The sequence below is a fragment of the Trachypithecus francoisi genome, unplaced genomic scaffold, assembly GCF_009764315.1.
Source record: "Trachypithecus francoisi isolate TF-2019V2 unplaced genomic scaffold, Tfra_2.0 Lachesis_group20, whole genome shotgun sequence".
Classification (NCBI taxonomy): Eukaryota; Metazoa; Chordata; class Mammalia; order Primates; family Cercopithecidae; genus Trachypithecus; species Trachypithecus francoisi.
In genome coordinates this window covers 8,940,199-8,957,897 of record NW_022681466.1, presented here as the reverse complement: position 1 = coordinate 8,957,897, position 17,699 = coordinate 8,940,199, and the positions used below count along the sequence as shown (strand labels likewise).

Genomic DNA, 17,699 nt, shown 5'->3' with positions numbered 1-17,699 from the left:
ATAAGAGAAAGCATCTAGAAAGCCGGCAGGTTTCTTGGTGCCCCCTGCCACTCATACCCAGAGAGTCCCTTCCCTCCAGCCGGCTCCACCAGCATTCTCAGCGGGAGCTGAAAGAGCTCCTGCCTTTCTCATAGCAGACTCACTCTGCCCCCAAGGAGGGAAGCCATCCAGAATCATCCTCCCCCTTCCCTGGGGAAGTCCCCACTCTCCAGCTGCCATCCCCCCACCCCCAAGGATGCAGCTCTTTCAGCCTCCAGGCCTTGGTTCTGCCCCGCTGGGGCCTCTGCTCAGCCCCACCCCACTGCACTGCACAAGCCCAAGGGAAACTCCCCTACCCTAATTAAATCCCAGCTCTCCCTGGAGGATTCCTGCATTTAAGGCCTAGCCTCCTTCCTCCAGTGAAAGCTCCCAGTCACCCCTGGTGGGTGTATGCGCTGTTTAAAGTTGAACTCCTCAGCTTTGTCATTAAGTTTTTATGCCCTAGGCTGCACGCAGTGGCTCATGCCTGTAATCCCAGCACTTTGGGAGGCCAAGGCAGGAGGATCACTTGAGGTCAGGAGTTTGAGACCAGCCCGGTCAACATGGTGAAACCCCATCTCTACTAAAAATACAAAAATTAGCCGGGCATGGTGGCAGGCGCTGTGGTCCCAGCTAATCGGGGAGGCTGAGGTGGGAGGATTGCTTGAACCTGGGGGCGGAGGTTGCAGTGAGCTGAGATGGTACCACTGCATTCCAGCCTGGGTGACAGAGCGAGACTCTGTCTCAAAATAAATAAATAAGTTTTTGTGCCCTAAAAATTGTTAATATTTCTTTTCTATTTGTATCTGTCTTGACTTCCCAAGTGAAATGCAAACTGGCTTGGGTCTCACTGCACTCAAGTCAAGGTATCAGCAGAGCTGTGCTCCTTCTGGAGGGTCTAGGGGAGAATTCACTTCCTTGCTGTTTCCAGCTTCTAGAGGCCACTCACATTCCTTGGCTCACAGCCCCTTCCTCTGTCTTCAAAGCCAGCAACACTGCTTCTCTCTGACCCTTCTTCTGTGGTTACATCTCTAACCACAGACAGGAAATGCCTACTTTTAAGGATTCATGAGTAGGTTAGGTAGCAGGATAATTCAAAACCATCTCCTATCTCAAGATCCTTAACTTTGTCACATGTGCAAAGTCCCTTTTGGCATGTCAGGGGACACAGTCACAGGTTCTGAGGATTGGAATATGGACACCTTTGTGGAACCCTTACTGTGCCTACCACAGTGTTCTATGAACACAGCAAAAATGGGGTAGGTGGGCTCAGTGATCGTACAAATGTGAGAGTCACTCCATTAAGCAAATTTAAACACAATTTCACATGGCAGGACTGCTCAGAGCCTGTATTATGCTAATAAGCTGATGAATTTTCAAGACAGGCTTACAGTGAGCAGCCTTTTGCAAATGTTTGGCTGCACACATGTGACCTCAGAACCCCTTTTTGTTTAGTAACTATTGGCACCTCCATAAGAGCTTTGCAGGCCACCCGGTTAGGAAACATGGTGCTGGAGCTTCCCACCCATTCTGTCTTCCCTATTCCCTCCCCATCCCAGCCTTCCCAGGCCCCATAAGACCTCCCCCAAGGCCATATCGTGTGTGAGCTCTGGAACTCCTTGGACAGGAACCACAGCTTGGGTGAAAATAGTAACTTGAACCTTTCATTCTAACTGCCAATCAAACTTTGCTTGGAAGTGGCGAAAATGCCCTGTGTGGAAGGCTCCGGCTGACCCAGATATCACGGGCTCCCTGTGACAAGCCAAGGTCCCTGTGCCTCTGTGTTAGTGACTTTGACACAGGGACTGCTGGTCCCCCTGGGGATTAAGTTAAGCTGCTGTTAAGTCCCTGACCTTCCAGATAACATCATCCAAACCAAACTGACAGGACATTTGTGCTTCTCCTCTCAACAGAAATGCGTCTCAGACTTGCCGAGATAGCCCTCAGAACAACTTCCTCATCTGCTTCCAGCCACCTGTCCTCTAAGGGTCAGTGAGAGCCAGAGTGTGGGGACACACTTATGCACACGCACACCTGAAATGCTAAAGCCAGCCTTTTGTGCTAAACCAACCATCTCCAATCTGGAGGATAATAAAGGCTGTGTTTTGTAACCTCTCCATGGCCAGATTCTTGCCTCATGGGGCACTAGAAGAGACCTTCTAGAGCGTTCCAGAAGCCATACATCTGCCTATACATGATGTCAGGATCCACTGGGACAGCTCATACAGTTGTCCATTACCAGCCTCAGGGGGCCAATAGAGTGATGGTCTGTGGCCCATGTGGGACTGCTCTGGCTGATGGCTACTCAAGCAAGTGCCCAGGACTGTGCACAGACATGATGTCCACACACCTAGAGACACGTAGGAGTTGCAGTATTTCCTGCTGGAAGGCAAGTGCATTGTCCCTGACCTTGTTCTTATTTGCCAAGGAAGGGAGTGTGTGACCCGAATCCTCCAAGGAAATAACCGTTGCAAGGCTGTGGGATGCTTGGGGGTGTTGTTGTGGACCCCAGCCACTGGCCAGGGGTCTGGTTCACTGATTGATGAAGACTTCGTCCTTGAAGAGGCCCTGGGCAAGACGCGTCCTATTTGTCAGGAGTTTGCATTCACAAAGAAGGACTAAAGCAACTTCTTTAGGGCAACCTCCTTCCGGGGCTGAGGCCAGCCGAGACCATGTGGGGAAGACGTCAGACTGTCTTCATGGCGAAGAGAGATGTCTGCTCCGATTTGCACAGGGAGTTTTAGCATCAGGAACAAAAGCAGCATTTCCATTCCCCAGTCTGCACAGCAGCAGCTTACCATTCCTGGCACATCTCCATCCTCTGCTTCCTGCATTTGAAAACCTGGGCGAGGCAGTTAACAGAAACTCCACTGACCGGGGATCAGGGTCACGCTCCATCCTGACTCTGCTCCAACAAGCCCTATGAACTTAGGCAAATCTGTGCATCTCCATGAGCCTTGTTTCCTCTTCTATAAAGTGAGTGGGATTGGGCTATGTGATTTCCGTGGTCTCTCCCGGCTCTGAGGTCTGTTCTTTCATTCCTAATACCATTCCATCTTTTCTCTCCGAGTCCAAATCTGGAAGAGAATAATATGCTGCTTATAAAAATGCTGGTATTTTCCAAAGAGACTCTCTCATTCCCTGGCATCCTTTTATGGCACTATTTTCTACCTGCGTCTCAAAGCACCTGGGGAAAGAATTGTTTAATCTCATTGTATGGCATCTTGATTATTAGCTGCACTTTGGCCATTGAAGAAATTCAAGCCATAAATAATAATGATGATTATAAAAATAATAATAGGCACAATGCCCTCCCCACGTCAAAGCGCTGGCTTTTTTTTTTTAATGCCACTCTGTGCCAGAGGCCTTCAGAAAAAGAGTTAATTAATATCCCTTGCTGTGGACTAATTCTCATTTCAACATGTGGCTGTCATTTCCCTGTCATCATGGCTGATTTACAACAGGGTTTAATTAAATTCTCTGTACATTATTCAGCATTCTCCAAAGACAACACCAGAGAGGCCTGGGGTATTTAAAATGTCACCTGCTGAGACATATCACCTCTTCCTAAATAAATATGACAGTGATCAAACTTTGGCTAATTACAGTGACTTAGTTATTTGTTTGTATGTTTTAATATTTAATTGCTTTCATGTTCATCCAATTACTGAGCCACAGCAAATAGAAATTAACTTTTTATCAGCGTGACTCAGCCCAGCTCATAAACACTCCAAAGCCGCAATACAATAGGAACTGCCCAAGCTGAGGATCACAGTCATGTTCTCAGCTCAGTGGACAGGGCCGTTAAATTAAGGGAGAACCCTCGCGGCTCCATCCCCATTCCCAGCCTGCATGGGGCTGCGGGCCCAGCTTCCAGGAGCATCTAACTCAAAGCAGAGCAGCTGAGCGAAGGAACAGAGGCAGGGCTTCTAATTCCACACTGACACCCGATGGCCACTCTGTGCAACTGCCCCGGGTCCCTCAAATACTTAGGATTCCTGCGGAGAGGAAAAGGAACTCCTGGGTACACAGAAGCAGGAGTTTTTGAGTTCCCACGTCAGTAACCTAAGTTCTCCTCACCAGGGAGGCTCTTTCTTGATGGTCCTCCAGCTTTGAGGGCCATCTGCTCCTTGTGAGACGTCCTGGCTTCTTCTGCCAAGCTCCCTGGGACAAAGGGGACACCTGAGAGCCGGTTGAGTGCCTGCTGTTTTTTAGAAACAGGAGCCAGGACAGGAACACAGCCCATCACCAGCCGTCTTCTGATCAAATGCATTAGCCAGTCCTCGAAATCGTCCACCAAGCCCTCAAACGCCAGTTCCTCTGATGTTATCTCAAAAGCTCCCCCTGGCTCTCTTTCCCACCCATCGTTCCAATACGTCATTGACATTTTGACATCCACTCTTCTCCCAAGGCTAGCCTTGGCATGGAAGAATTTCTGCAGAATTTTAAAATATAAAAAAGAGGAAGAAGTAAGCCTTTCTGGGAAGCTTCAGCAATTCCCAACGGGATAAGCAAGTTCCACCTCCAGCCTCATCCCACAGCCTCATGGGATACTGGCTTAAAATGTTCAACTTTCCAAAAATAAAAAATCATCTTTCCACATACTTACATCTTATCTCTCTCGCTCAGCTGTAAGCTCCTTAAGGGGGGGTGGGGAGGCTCAGAAACCAGAAGAGAGGCAGCCGGGGTAAGAGCTGGAAAAAATGCGGGCTGACCAGCTCTCTGCGAACGAGGCCATGCCTGGCCTTTGTTTTTTTTGTTTTTTAATAAGTACTTCAAACAAGTTAATATTTATATAACGTAATATTTCTTCGATGATTCACTTTCAATTTATTTTAGAAAAAAGTATATGTGTACCCAAAATTCTAAATCAATTTAAAGTAAGAACTCTGTTTTTGTCTAATACATTTTATTTTATTTTATTTTACTTTATTTTATTATTTTATTTTATTTTATTTTATTTTATTTTGAGACAGAGTCTTGCTCTGTCACCCAGGCTGGAGTGCAGTGGCTCAGTCTCAGCTCACTGCAACCTCCCCTTCCCAGGTTCAAGTGATTCTCCTCCTCAGCCTCCCAAGTAGCTGGGACTACAGACACGAGCCACCATGCCTGGCTAATTTTTGTGTTTTTAGTAGAGACAGGGTTTCACCATGTTGGCCAGGCTGGTCTCAAACTCCTGACCACAAGTGATCTGCCTGCCTCGGCCTCCCAAAGTGCTGGGATTACAGGCGTGAACCACCACACCCAGCCTAATAAATACTTTAATGTCCCCCCAAAATTAAAAATGGTTGGACAAGTGTTTCTTCATAAATATCAATATTTCTTCAACGTAGTTGCCTGGTCTTTGTAAGGAGTGTGGCTCACTCAGGGCAGCCGGGCGTCCTACAAGGAAATGCATTCATTCATTGAGCAAACAACCCCTGCCGTGCACTAGGTATGGATTAGGTGATGATAAAAACAACCACCGCAGGAAGAGACAAGGTCCCTGTTCTTGTGGCACTGGAGCTGGAAGGAAACACTCCACAAATAATTCCAAGTGGGTGAGCTGAGGTGTGGGGAGCAGACGCAGAGAGCAGGGGCGACCTGCCTGGTCTGAGGAGCTGGTAAAAACTTGCCTGGGGAGGCCGCATGTGAGCTGACAGCTGAAGACAGACAAAGAGCCTTTTTCAATTAACAAAGAGGAGGAGGCCTCGTGGAAGATTTTTCCTGGGGGCCCAGAGTTTATGCAAATGAACCCAGCCCAGAACGAGGAATTCTAATTGGCCCCAGCAGGTGCCTCCTCGGCAGAGTCGTCCTGCAGTCGGGCACCTGTGTGAACGTCTCCATCAGGGTCCCCGAGGCCAGCACTGGCTGTCAGACCCAGTCTCCTCAGAGCCTGGAGATTTTTACCTGAAATTCAAGTCTTCACTCCCCATTCCCCTCGAACTAACTCCCCCTGACAGGCAAGTCCTTAGAGAAAGCGACAAAACTTCCAGTCCTGTGGCTCAGCTGAGAACGACCGAGAAACGAGGACAGGAAGAGGCCAAAGAGGACACAGTGGACTGAGCTGGGCTGGGCGTCGGGGGAGGCTGGACCTCAGGGTCGTCAGGTTCCTGCAACGTGGGGCTGGCTCCGATGGTCCCTGTGGAAGGCGGAAGCACTGGTGCAGCAGCGAATTCATCCAGTGCATCCTCACAGGGCCCACCAGAGCAAGGCAGTGGCAGGACTCCCATCACCTGCTGCTGGCACCTGTCCTGTGACATTCATTATTTTCCCCCTTGTTTTGTGATGGGGTAAGACAGCACGTCCTTTCCCCCCGACTGTCAACTCCTCAAGGGCAACATCAGGACCTGACACACAGTAGGCACTCAAAGGGCATGCTGCATGAAAGTGATTGTCTGCCGGGTGCAGTGGTTCACACCAGCACTTTGGGAAGCCAAGGCAGGTGTATCACCTGAGATCAGGAGGTCGAGACCAGCCTGTCCAATATGGTGAAACCCGTCTCTGCTAAAAATACAAAGATTAACTGGGCATGGTGGCGGACACCTATAGTCCCAGCTACTTAGGAGGCTGAGGCAGGAGAATTGTTTGAACCCGGGAGGTGGAGGTTGGGTGACAGAGAGAGACTTGCTCGAAGAAGAAGGAGGAGGAGGAGGAAGAGGAGAAGGAGGAGGGGAAGGAAGGGAAGGAGGGGAAGAAGGGGAGGAAGAGGAAGAAGAGGGTGATTGTCATCATCATCATCACTGCCACTGTCACTGTCATCATAGGATGACACCAAAGATCCCATCTAACTTAATGCTGCAGTCACTCAACCAGGGCAATCCCTAGCACTCCTGAAGCACACAGATCCAGTGTTCCTAAGCTTTATTTCACATTCAGTAAGAAGCAACACGTCACCCCACCACAGACCCACACAACTGTCCTTCATTGTGGGAAGTCACTGGCACATGTTTGTGATCACTTTGTTAGAGCTCAAGGTCAAATGAGGGCTCTAAAAGCCTAGAAATTGGAGACTGGCCTCCAGACTCTGTATGACCCAGATTGCAACTTCCACTGACCCAGGGGTGCTTGACTTTTTGGAGGGCAATATAGGATCTGGGATGGGATCTGCTGCCCAATGGCTGGGGCTCGAATCCTAGTTCTACCACTTCCTAGCTATGTGACCTCGGGCACTTACTTGCAATAAACCTCAATTTCCCCATCTGTAAAACAGGAATAACCTAACCTCATGGATTATCTCATTCAGTGCTCCTGCAACCCTATGAGGTTAGGTCCTAGCATTATTCCTCTGGTACCAACACTTTTAATCATTCCCAATACCCTTGTATGGTAACTATTATTTCCATTTTAAAGTGAGGAGGCTGGGCGTAATGGCTCACACCTGTAATCCCAGCACTTTGGGAGGCCGAGGCAGGTGGATCACTTGTGGTCAGGAGTTTTGAGACCAGCCTGGCCAACACGGTGAAACTCCATCTCTACTAAAAATACAAAAAAATTAGCTGGGCACAGTGGCTCGTGCCTGTAATCCCAGCTACTCGGGAGGCTGAGGGAGGAGAATTGCTTGAGTCCGGAAGGTGGAGGTTGCAGTGAGCCGAGATCGTGCCACAGAACTCTAGCCTGGGCGACAGAGCAAGACTCCATCCCAAGAAAAATAATAATAATAATAAAGTGATGGATCAGGACATACCTTGTGCAACTATGAGATGGGAGACTGGGATGTGAACACAAACACAACTTTCATACCAACCTCGGATGCACACACTTGCTCTAGTCTGCACCAGTGCATCTTTTTTTTTTTTTTTTTTGAGACAGAGTCTTGCTCTGTCGCTCAGGCTGGAGTGCGGTGGCCGGATCTCAGCTCACTGCAAGCTCCGCCTCCCGGCTTCATGCCATTCTCCTGCCTCAGCCACCGGAGTAGCTGGGACTACAGGCGCCGCCACCTCGCCCGGCTAGTTTTTTGTATTTTTAGTAGAGACGGGGTTTCACCGTGTTAGCCAGGATGGTCTCGATCTCCTGACCTCGTGATCCGCCCGTCTCGGCCTCCCAAAGTGCTGGGATTACAGGCTTGAGCCACCACGCCCGGCCTGCACCAGTGGATCTTAATCATGGCTCCACCATGGACACCTCTGACATCTGCTGAAGCCCTTCTCAGAATAACATTTTTAAATGCCTAAAATGAAATACAGAGTTACAAAGGAAACCAATAAAGTTAAAATCCAGTTCTTAAAATATTTTCAGTTGAGATATGATAGTATACATACTTCTTTCTTAATGCATTAAACAAAGAATAGTTGCTGGTTTAATTACCACCCAAATTTCTAAGTCATGATAAATGTAAATAATTGTCTGCAGCCACTTTAATGCAGTGGAGAAGTCACTGTGCATACTATTGGGTTGTACTGATTCCATTTATAATTAAAGAAAATGCAAAACTTCAGTAAAAGTTTCCTGAAAATAAAGATGCAAATTTATCCCATCCAAGCTCCCGGACCCCCTGCATTCTCTCCATAGACCCATGAATGCCAGGTTATCATGATGTTCTGAAGAATACACAGTTTTCTGAAAGAAACAAACCACAACAGTGAGCGAAATTGACTATTCGAGAATGGAAAGAAAACCTCTTTCTCAGCCATCAAAATCAGCAGGCAGTCTCCACCCACCATATGCCATTGACAATTCTGATGACTTCATAGAATCCAGTTCCCAACAAGACCAAGGGGTGGGGCCCGGGGAAGGCTGGGGATAGGAGGGGAAGTACGGATGATGCTATTTGATTATACTTATTGCAAATAATGGCCCAAACCAAGAACGCAACCACAAGTCGATTCATTTCAAAAGCTATGTAATAATGTTTAGGATAAAGAATTAATTTTTATAGCCACTGGAGCGGTTGAGCTTCCACCATAATACAGATTTATTACAAATTAAAATTTCCCCTCAGGTGGTGAATGTAAAGACACCACAGACAACAGGAAGGACCCCTGAGTCACACACCCCCTTAGATATGCAGGAAACCAACGGTGGGTATTTGAGGAGCCACCACCCTCTGCCTGGACTGCACTCCCCATGCCACATGTGGCTGCCAGTCAGTCTCTTCCTCCCCTCCCAGGAGGAGAGCAGTACCCCCACTCAAGGACATTGCTTCCTTGTTTTCTACCAAAGAGACCAAGGGCACCTTGAAGGCCCAGCACTCTGAACACCACTTTTCCTGGCTGTCTGGTTCAGACCCTGGAAGAGAAGCCATCGGGCAGGGAGGGGGATGACATCAGCACCCATGGCTCCCAGCACAATGGCTTTCAGCCTGGCACTCTCAGCCAGGAGTTTTGTGTTCAGAGAATACATTTTGGTTTACTTTTTGCTGATAAAACTCCGTGCCTGGCCAGGCATGGTGGCTCAAGCCTATAATCCCAGCACTTTGGGAGGCCAAGGCAGGCAGATCACAAGGTCAGGAGATCAAGACCATCCTGGTTAACATGGTGAAACCCCGTCTCTACTAAAAATACAAAAAAAGGCCGGGCGCGGTGGCTCAAGCCTGTAATCCCAGCACTTCGGGAGGCCGAGACGGGCGGATCACGAGGTCAGGAGATCGAGACCATCCTGGCTAACATGGTGAAACCCCGTCTCTACTAAAAAATACAAAAAACTAGCCAGGCGAGGTGGCAGGCGCCTGTAGTCCCAGCTACTTGGGAGGCTGAGGCAGGAGAATGGCATAAACCTGGGAGGCAGAGCTTGCAGTGAGCTGAGATCCGGCCACTGCACTCCAGCCTGGGTGACAGAGCGAGACTCCGTCTCAAAAAAACAAAAAAAACAAAAAAAACAAAAAAAATAGCCAGGCGTGGTGGTGGACACTTGTAGTCCCAGCTACTTGGGAGGCTGAGGCAGAAGAATGGCATGAACCCCAGAGGCGGAGCTTGCAGTGAGCCAAGATCACGCCACTGCACTCCAGCCTGGGCAACAGAGGCAACTCTGTCTCAAAAAAAAGAGAAACAAACAAACAAACAAAAACTCTGTGCCTTTGTCCTATGAGAGAAGCATGGAAACTCCAGGGTTCCCAGGCAGGCCAGACCTCCTAACCCCTCCTTCCAAGACTGCCAAGCCAGAAAGGTGCTTCGCCTCTCAGGTGGGTCCCAGGCAAGGTGTGGTATCAGTGTCTCCCCCTCCTGCCGTAACTTTCTGGCAATCAGCTGTGGCTCTCACCCAAACTGTGCACCTTGGCAGTCCTACCCAGGAATCACCTTGGGAATCACCTTGGCAGAGCCTGGGAATCTGCATGTTAAAGCACCCTCTGGTTCTGATTACCAACCTGTTGGCATCTGCATGACACCCTTTCTCTGTGAAAGGATCTGAGAGTGGCCCTTCATACGTGCTAACTTGCTCCCTCTCCTAAGAGAACCGCCTTTCAGCCCTGAAGGCAATCATCTGCCAAGCACCAGGCTGGAGGTGCTAAGCTGCAGGGACTCTTGGGCTTCTGAAACCATAGGGTGCCTTTCCTCCAAAAGCTGCAGGTTCTTAGGGGCAGAGCTGCCTGACTACTGCCAACTGAGTGGTGGGCTCTTGTCCAGATCCAGACAGGGCAGGAGTGAGGGGTGACACATGGTATTAGTCCGTTTTCAAACTGCTGATAAAGACATACCTGAGACTGGGAAGAAAAAGAGGTTTGATGGACTTATAGTTCCACATGGCTGGGGAGGCCTCACAGTCATGGTGCAAGGTAAGGAGGAGCAAGTCACGTATTACAAGGATGGCTCAGGCAAAGAAAGAGCTTGTGCAGGGAAACACCCCCTTATAAAACCATCAGATCTCACGATACTTATTCACTATCACGAGAACAGCATGGGAAAGACCCACCCTCATGATTCAATTACCTCCCACTAGGTCCCTCCCATGACACGGGGAATTCAAGATGAGATTTGGGTGGGGACACAGCCAAACCACATCACACATCCATGCCCAAGTACGGAGGGCCAGGAAGTGCAGGGTATACATGCGGTGGATGGGTATGTTTCTTGGTCCACAACTCTGACTCTTTAGATACAGCATTTCCTGGACCCTTTTTGAGGACCTCAGATCATCCCTGGCATTTTGGGTCCATTGTCTGGCCTCAGGTCTTTTTTCTTTTTTTGTTTTTTTGAGATGGAGTTTTGCTCTTGTTGTCCAGGCTGGAGTGCAGTGGCGCAATCTCAGCTCACCGCAACCTCCACCTCCTGGGTTCAAGCAATTCTTCCGCCTCAGCCTCCCAAGTAATCCCAGCACTTTGGGAGGCCAAGGCAGGTAGATCACCTGAGATCAGGAGTTTGAGACCAGCCTGGCCAACATGGTGAAACCCTCGTCTCTACTAAAAATACAAACATTAGCTGGGCACGGTGGTGGGCACCTGCAGTCCCAGCTACTCAGGAGGCTGTGGATATCCTGGCCTACTTGGGAAGCAGAATTGAACTGGACCATTTTTCTGGAGCAAAACTTCTTGATACCTACAGCAATAGTGTCTCCCTAGACATATGACCCGATTGGTAGATGGCTTCAAGTCGCAAAGTTTCCAATGTGGATTTTTTTCAAAAGAGCACCAGGCAATGTATAAGACATAAAAATCACAAGCAAATAAACAACAAAAATAAAAATCACAAGCATTTGACCTGAGCCAGTTGCCGAGCTTCTCTGTGTCCATCTCCTCATTCATAAAATGGGACGGTAAGACCTATTTGGCTTCTTTCCTTCCCTACAGTAAGTGTTGATGGGGGGCAGCTATGCTCGGGATAGTCACACACTCCTCAAAGCCCCTCTCCAGAGCACTATCAGCAAGGGCGTGGAGAGAGGACCCCATGATAAACTCTAAGGGCAGAAGATTCCTGAGTGCTTTGGCAATTTGAAGGAAGGCGAGGGCAGCTCTGGTTGTCGGCATGATCACAAAACCTTCTTGAGTAAACGAAGAGAGGACCCATTCATTCAGAGAGAAGTGAATTTTAGACCTTGCCTCCTGTCCACCTCCACCCCACAGCACAAGAATTTGACAATTTCCAGGACTGTGAGGACCAACAGAGACCATGTGATTTTGCAAGACGTGGACACAGCTGTGAGGCCGAGTTACTATCCCAACTATCGTCACCACCATTGTCACTGCTGTCACCTGCGAATGTGCCAAGGTCACTACCAGCACCTGGGTCCCCTCCGAGCTCCTGCCAGGGCAGTTTGTGGTGATGAGGATGATGTTAACTCCATACTGTCTCTGTTCTGACAACAGACAGTGTCTGTAAGCTTGCTGGCCACAATGGATCTGTGGTGCCCAACACGGCCATCCTTGGCACTAGACAGTGAGTTACTAAACGGGCTCCTTGTTGAGATACCTACCAACTGTGGCAGGTGAAGCTTTCCCATCTTCTGCATGGGACTGACCATCTGCCCAACAACAGAAACATCCTCCCGGAAGGCCAGTAGGCCTCTCCAGTCCTGGAGACACAGGAATGAGGGTGTCTGGGAGGGGACTTTAGCCAGAGAGCCTCCAGTGTGTCAAGGGGACCCGTCAAATCCCCTGGAGGCCACTGAGCATCAGTGTCCACCCAAAAGATGCCTCTTCCATGGCAGAGTCAGGACTTAGTGACCACAACTGCCTAGGCCCCCAGGAGCAGTTAGGCTGGGGTGTGGCACACAGGCCTGTATCCTCCTTAGTGACCACATGGATGGCAGGGGCCACATCCTTTGACCCCACACAGGGAGACCTTATTGGCAAGTGGGTTACAGTTGAAAAAAGCTGCCATAGGCCAGGGTATCCACGGCTTCCAAACGCTCAAAACTGCTTCCCGCAATCTCAGAAAGTTGTCCAATTTTTGAACGATAGGGGTGGGGATAGCCAGGAAAGAGGGTCTGAAATTTATTTCTCTATCTTTTATTGGAATAACTTAATCCCTGCCAGTAGTTAAATATGAGAGTGATGTGACATTATCATAAAAGCAAACACACAATGACAGTAGGGGGTAGGCTTAAAACAAAACAACACCTGAGCTGATTATTTACCCAACCAACTGGAAACCCATGAGCAAAACCATCCCGCCCTGACAGGTGAGCACGCTCGTAATTGCTTTTAAACATGTACTTAAATGTTGATCTGTTGTGTAAATATCTTTTTAAACAAGTATGTTTTAAGAAAATGTAACTGCTATGGGGGCAGGGACGTGGAGCAGGAGAATGACTAACGAAACCAACTTGAATTCCAGCACCCACATCTGTCGTCCACATCCCCTCGCATCATAGCAGGTGTTTTCATAGGCCTGGCAGCTATCTTTGGGCATACATTTTGGATTCATTTTGTTCAACAGACTCTGTATTCGTTGTTGAGGGCTGCCACGGCAAGGCACTGTGGTCGGAGTGCCTTCAACAGGAACGCATTTCCGCGCAGTTCTGGAGGCTGGAAGTCTGAGATCAAGGTGTCTCGGCAGGGTTGCTCCTTCTGAGGCCTCTCACCCGGCCTTATAGAGCAGGGGTCCTCAACCCCTGGGCCGAGGACCAGTACCGGTCTGTGGACTATTAGGAACCATTAGATTCGCACAAGAGCCTGAACCCTGTTGTGAACTGCACGTGAGAGGGATCTAGGTTGCGTGCTTCTTATGCGAATTCAAGACCTGATGATCTGTCAGCGTCTCCCATCACCCCCAGATGGGACCGTCTAGCTGCAGGAAAACAAGCTCAGGCTCCCACTGATTCTACATTATGGTGAAGTGTATAATTATTTCATTATATTTCACAATGTAATAACAATAGAAACAAAATACACAATCAATGTAACGTGCTGGAATCATCCCGAAACCATCCCCCACCCCAGCGGGGTCCGTGGAAAAACTGCCTTCCACACAGCCAGTCCCTGGTGCCAAAAAGGTTGGGGACTACAGTTATAGAAGGTTGTTCTCTCCTCCCTGTGTCCTCACATGGTCGTCCCTCTGTGTGTGTCTTAATCTCCTCCTCCTATAAGGAACATCAGTCCTGCTGGATTGCAGCCCACCCTAAGGACCTCATTTTACTTTAATTACCTTCCTACAGGCTCTATCTCCAAATACGGTCATATCCTGAGATACTGGGGCTTCGGGATTATTTTATTTTATTTATTTTATTTTATTTTATATTTTGAGACAGAGTTTCGCTCTTGTCGCCCAGGCTGGAGTGCAATGGCGGGATCTCGGCTCACCACAAACTCCGCTTCCCGGGTTCAAGTGATTCTCCAGCCTCAGCTTCTGGAGTAGCTGGGATTACAGGCGCCTGCCACCGGCTAATTTTTGTATTTTTAGTAGAGACGCGGTTTCACCATGTCGGCCAGGCTGGCCTAGAAATTCGGACCTCAGGTGATCGCCCAACTCGGCCTCCCAAAGTGCCTGGATTACAGGCGTGAGCCATCATGCCCAGCCAGGGGCTTCTGGATTTAATATATGGATTTGGGGAGGACACAATTTAGACCATAACAGATTACTTCCGCGAAAGTCAAAACCCAGGTTGTACAGGGAAGGAAAGGGTTGCCTGAGAAAGAATCCAAGTCAGGCAGAGCCTAAAGCCCTGCAGGAAGGACACCTGGTTCTAGGTACTGGCTTTATCTTGAAGGATAAATACCCTAGAGGTGATTTTAAAGTAATAAATAAACACTTTCAAGGCAAAGAGAACATCCCAGAAAGTTCCAGACATGTAGGACTATCCTGATAGGAGAAGCAAGAACGTGATTTCCAGGGTCAATGTTGGAGACATTAGGAGGGGGCAGAAGGCGCTGGGGGAGAGGGCAGCCTCTCCGCAGGGCCTGGCAAGCAGGGGATGTGCCCACTGCTCCTGCCCGTGCACCCGGTGGGCAGCCCCTCGGCAGGCTCATTAGCTGCCATCCTCAGCACTGAGGGACCCGTTCCGGGTCAGAGCGCAGAACCGGCTCTTTCCCAGCGGGGCAGGAGGCCAGCGCTTACCTGACTGACAGGTGTCAGGTCAAATCACTAGGTCTCCTGAAAATATCATCCTCGCCTCCTGCTGGGCCACGCCAGCCGGGGACAGAGAGACAGACAGCCCCCCTAATGATGCCAGGCAGACCTCCTGACAGCTCTGCCCTCCCGGGCCCCCGGAACAGCCAGCGCGGCGTGCCCTGCTCCGGGAGGGGTGGGGACCCTGGCTTTCCTGCCCAGCTCAGCCCAGCCCTGCCAAGCAGCAGAGAACAGGACGGAGGCTCCCATTTCCCAGGGACTGCAGCGCCTCCAAACCGCCCATCTGCGACGGCCACGCGAGCGTGCGCAGCCCAGGCCCTCCCGGACGTCCTCGCCCCTCGCCTGGGCACATCGTACTCCGCACCCAGGAGGAGAGTGGCACGCGGATCCCAGCCCCTGTGAGCCCCTCTGGCCGCCGCCGCTTAGCAACCCGCATTGCCTCAGCTGCGGTTCCAGAAGATGCATCATCTGGCGCGCAAAGCGGTGCACGGTCCCCAGTCTGCGCGCCGCAGCCTGGAGGGGCGCCAGAGTCCCCGTCCCACTTCCTGGCGGCCCTGCCTCCGGCCAGCTCCCTCCTCCCCTCTCTCCCTCCGTGTCCCCCACCCCATCTTGGGACGCTTCCAGGACCCAAGAGGCAGGAGGGGCATCGCGAGGGGAAGGCGCGGAGCGGGGGAAGGAGGAGCGGGGGAAGCAGCAGCTCAGGAGGCTGCGCGGCGCTCGCGGACCCACGCGCCGGGAAGGAGGGCGCAGCCCCGAGCATCGCACGTGCTTTGCAGATTCCTCCCACCCCTACCCCGGCGACCACGAGAGGGGGTCGGGGGCAGCTCCTTCCCAGCCCCAGCTCAACAGAAAGCCTTGCAAAAGGGAAGAAATTAAAAAGCAGGAGGAGGGGAGGGCTTGGGGGAAGGAGGAAAAAGTCCCCTTCAGCCGTAATGGGTCCCAGAGAGGAAGAGAGGGGTGAACACAGGCAGGGTCCTCGGGTTCCCTCCCCGCCTACCTCCTCCCACGGTTTGTGCAGCGGCCGGGCCCATCCGCCTCTGGGGCGACCACGGGACACACTGCATGGCCACTGTCACTCTGGGTCCCCCGTGCCACACACACATCCGCGACTTCTGGCTCTTTGATCTTCCCTTTACAAAATGGTCGTGCTTTTTCACGACAGGGTGAGGGCCCCAGGGACGCGTTCTGCATGGAGGATGGCAAGGGGGAGGTTTGGTTGAAACAAGAACCCGTGATTGGCCCCTTGGGTTTCCAGCCCCCAAGAGGGCTCACACAGCCCACGTGCCATGTCCCGGGTCCGAGCAAAACAGAGCATGGCAGTGTGAATGCCCCGTACTCAGACGCGGCCCCCTGGACACAGATGGGACTCTCTGTCCAGAAACAACCCGGCCCCCACAACAGCCTGGTCGTTACACTGAGTTCATGTCGTTCCAAAGAGCAAAATATATACCGTGAAGGGCCCACCTTTCCTTTTCTCCTTGTTCTACAGGGCGATTAGCATGGAGGAGCCATCACACTGTAGTGGAAGGGAGAGGGTGGCTTAAGAATAAATGGGCTCTGGGAGGGAAGGAGCAACTTGCAATGCCACTCTTGGCATTCTGCAGGAAGCTCAACCCTCAGCTCTCACCCACCCAGAACCCCAGCATCTGCTGAGCCTCTGCCACTGCTGAATGTACCCCCGGGAAGGGCTCCGAGCCTCTGCCCTGCTGAGTGTACCCCGGGAGGGGCTCCAGCGTGGCCCCCAGCATGGCTACCCCTGCAGGAAAGGAGGCCGTAGTGTTTCTGAACAGAGGGGTAGCTTGCCACAGTAAACATGCCAGTGCCCTGAGGTGTGGCGACTGCGGGAAGCGATTCAGTATTTTCTGGGGGCTCATTATATTTGCTCCCAGACCAGAAAAGCCGGAGCCTATTACTGCTCTCTTGGTAGGATTTTTTTTTTTTAATCCATGTATATTACAAGAACATGAATTAAGCTCTGATGAATGTGATATTAATTAATTACATGAAGATCCACGTGGGAGACAGGAGGGGGTGGAGGGAGAGGTTGTGCTATGCAAATGACCGGGAGGAGGGATGCTGCTGGAAATGTGCTTCTCATTGTTTCTGGCTCCAGAACGTGGAGGCGTGCGCAGTGGGCTCAGCCAGGGAGGTTTACCTGCAGGCAGCAGATGTGGCTTCTGCAAGATTTAAAGCCTCTGGCACCATTACAGACGAGGAAAGTGGGGGGGCTTGGGCATTGCAGCAGCGGAGAGGGAGGAGGGGAAGGAGGACTCCGGCTCAGGCCGCCATCTTCTCGAACTGCAAAAAGGGAATTTGAAATCCGTTTCACATGTTCCAAAATGGCTGCTCTCAGCCGGAGCCTGGGACGGTTGCAGAGGCCCTTGTGCGGCTCAGAGTGCCTCCTGGAGTCCTTCTGTCCATAAAACGGAGCCTGAGTGTTGCAAGAAGAGTCCTTGACTACTAAAGGCAGATCATTCTCCTCCAAAATATTTTGCAGAAACCACTTCAAACTCCCACTCCAGCTCTGAGCCCCAGGGAGAGGGGCTGCTGCCTGGCAAAACAAAAATGACAAGGAAAAATGGGAGACTGAATTTGAAAATCAAAAGAGGAGACCTATAGCCTGAGCCCAGATGTCAGTGGCCACTTCCCAGGTGGCTCTTGGATGCTGCCACGCTCCCCTCACCTCCAGCTTGAAGCAGGCTGAGCCCCAGATACATAGCACCTTTCCCTCCAGGACTGGAGACCTGTCCCTAGGAGACTGGG

At 50.8% G+C, this 17,699-nt stretch overlaps 1 long non-coding RNA gene across 1 annotated transcript; it reads right to left on the bottom strand.

Moving 5' to 3' along the window:
• Positions 1 to 8,206: 8,206 nt before the first annotated feature.
• Positions 8,207 to 17,254, bottom strand: LOC117066469. The gene is made up of 3 exons (XR_004430352.1): positions 17,092 to 17,254; positions 10,369 to 10,636; positions 8,207 to 8,556 (listed from the first exon to the last, which is right to left on the bottom strand). It is a non-coding gene; the product is annotated as an uncharacterized LOC117066469 (long non-coding RNA).
• Between the last annotated feature and the right edge of the window lie 445 nt (positions 17,255 to 17,699).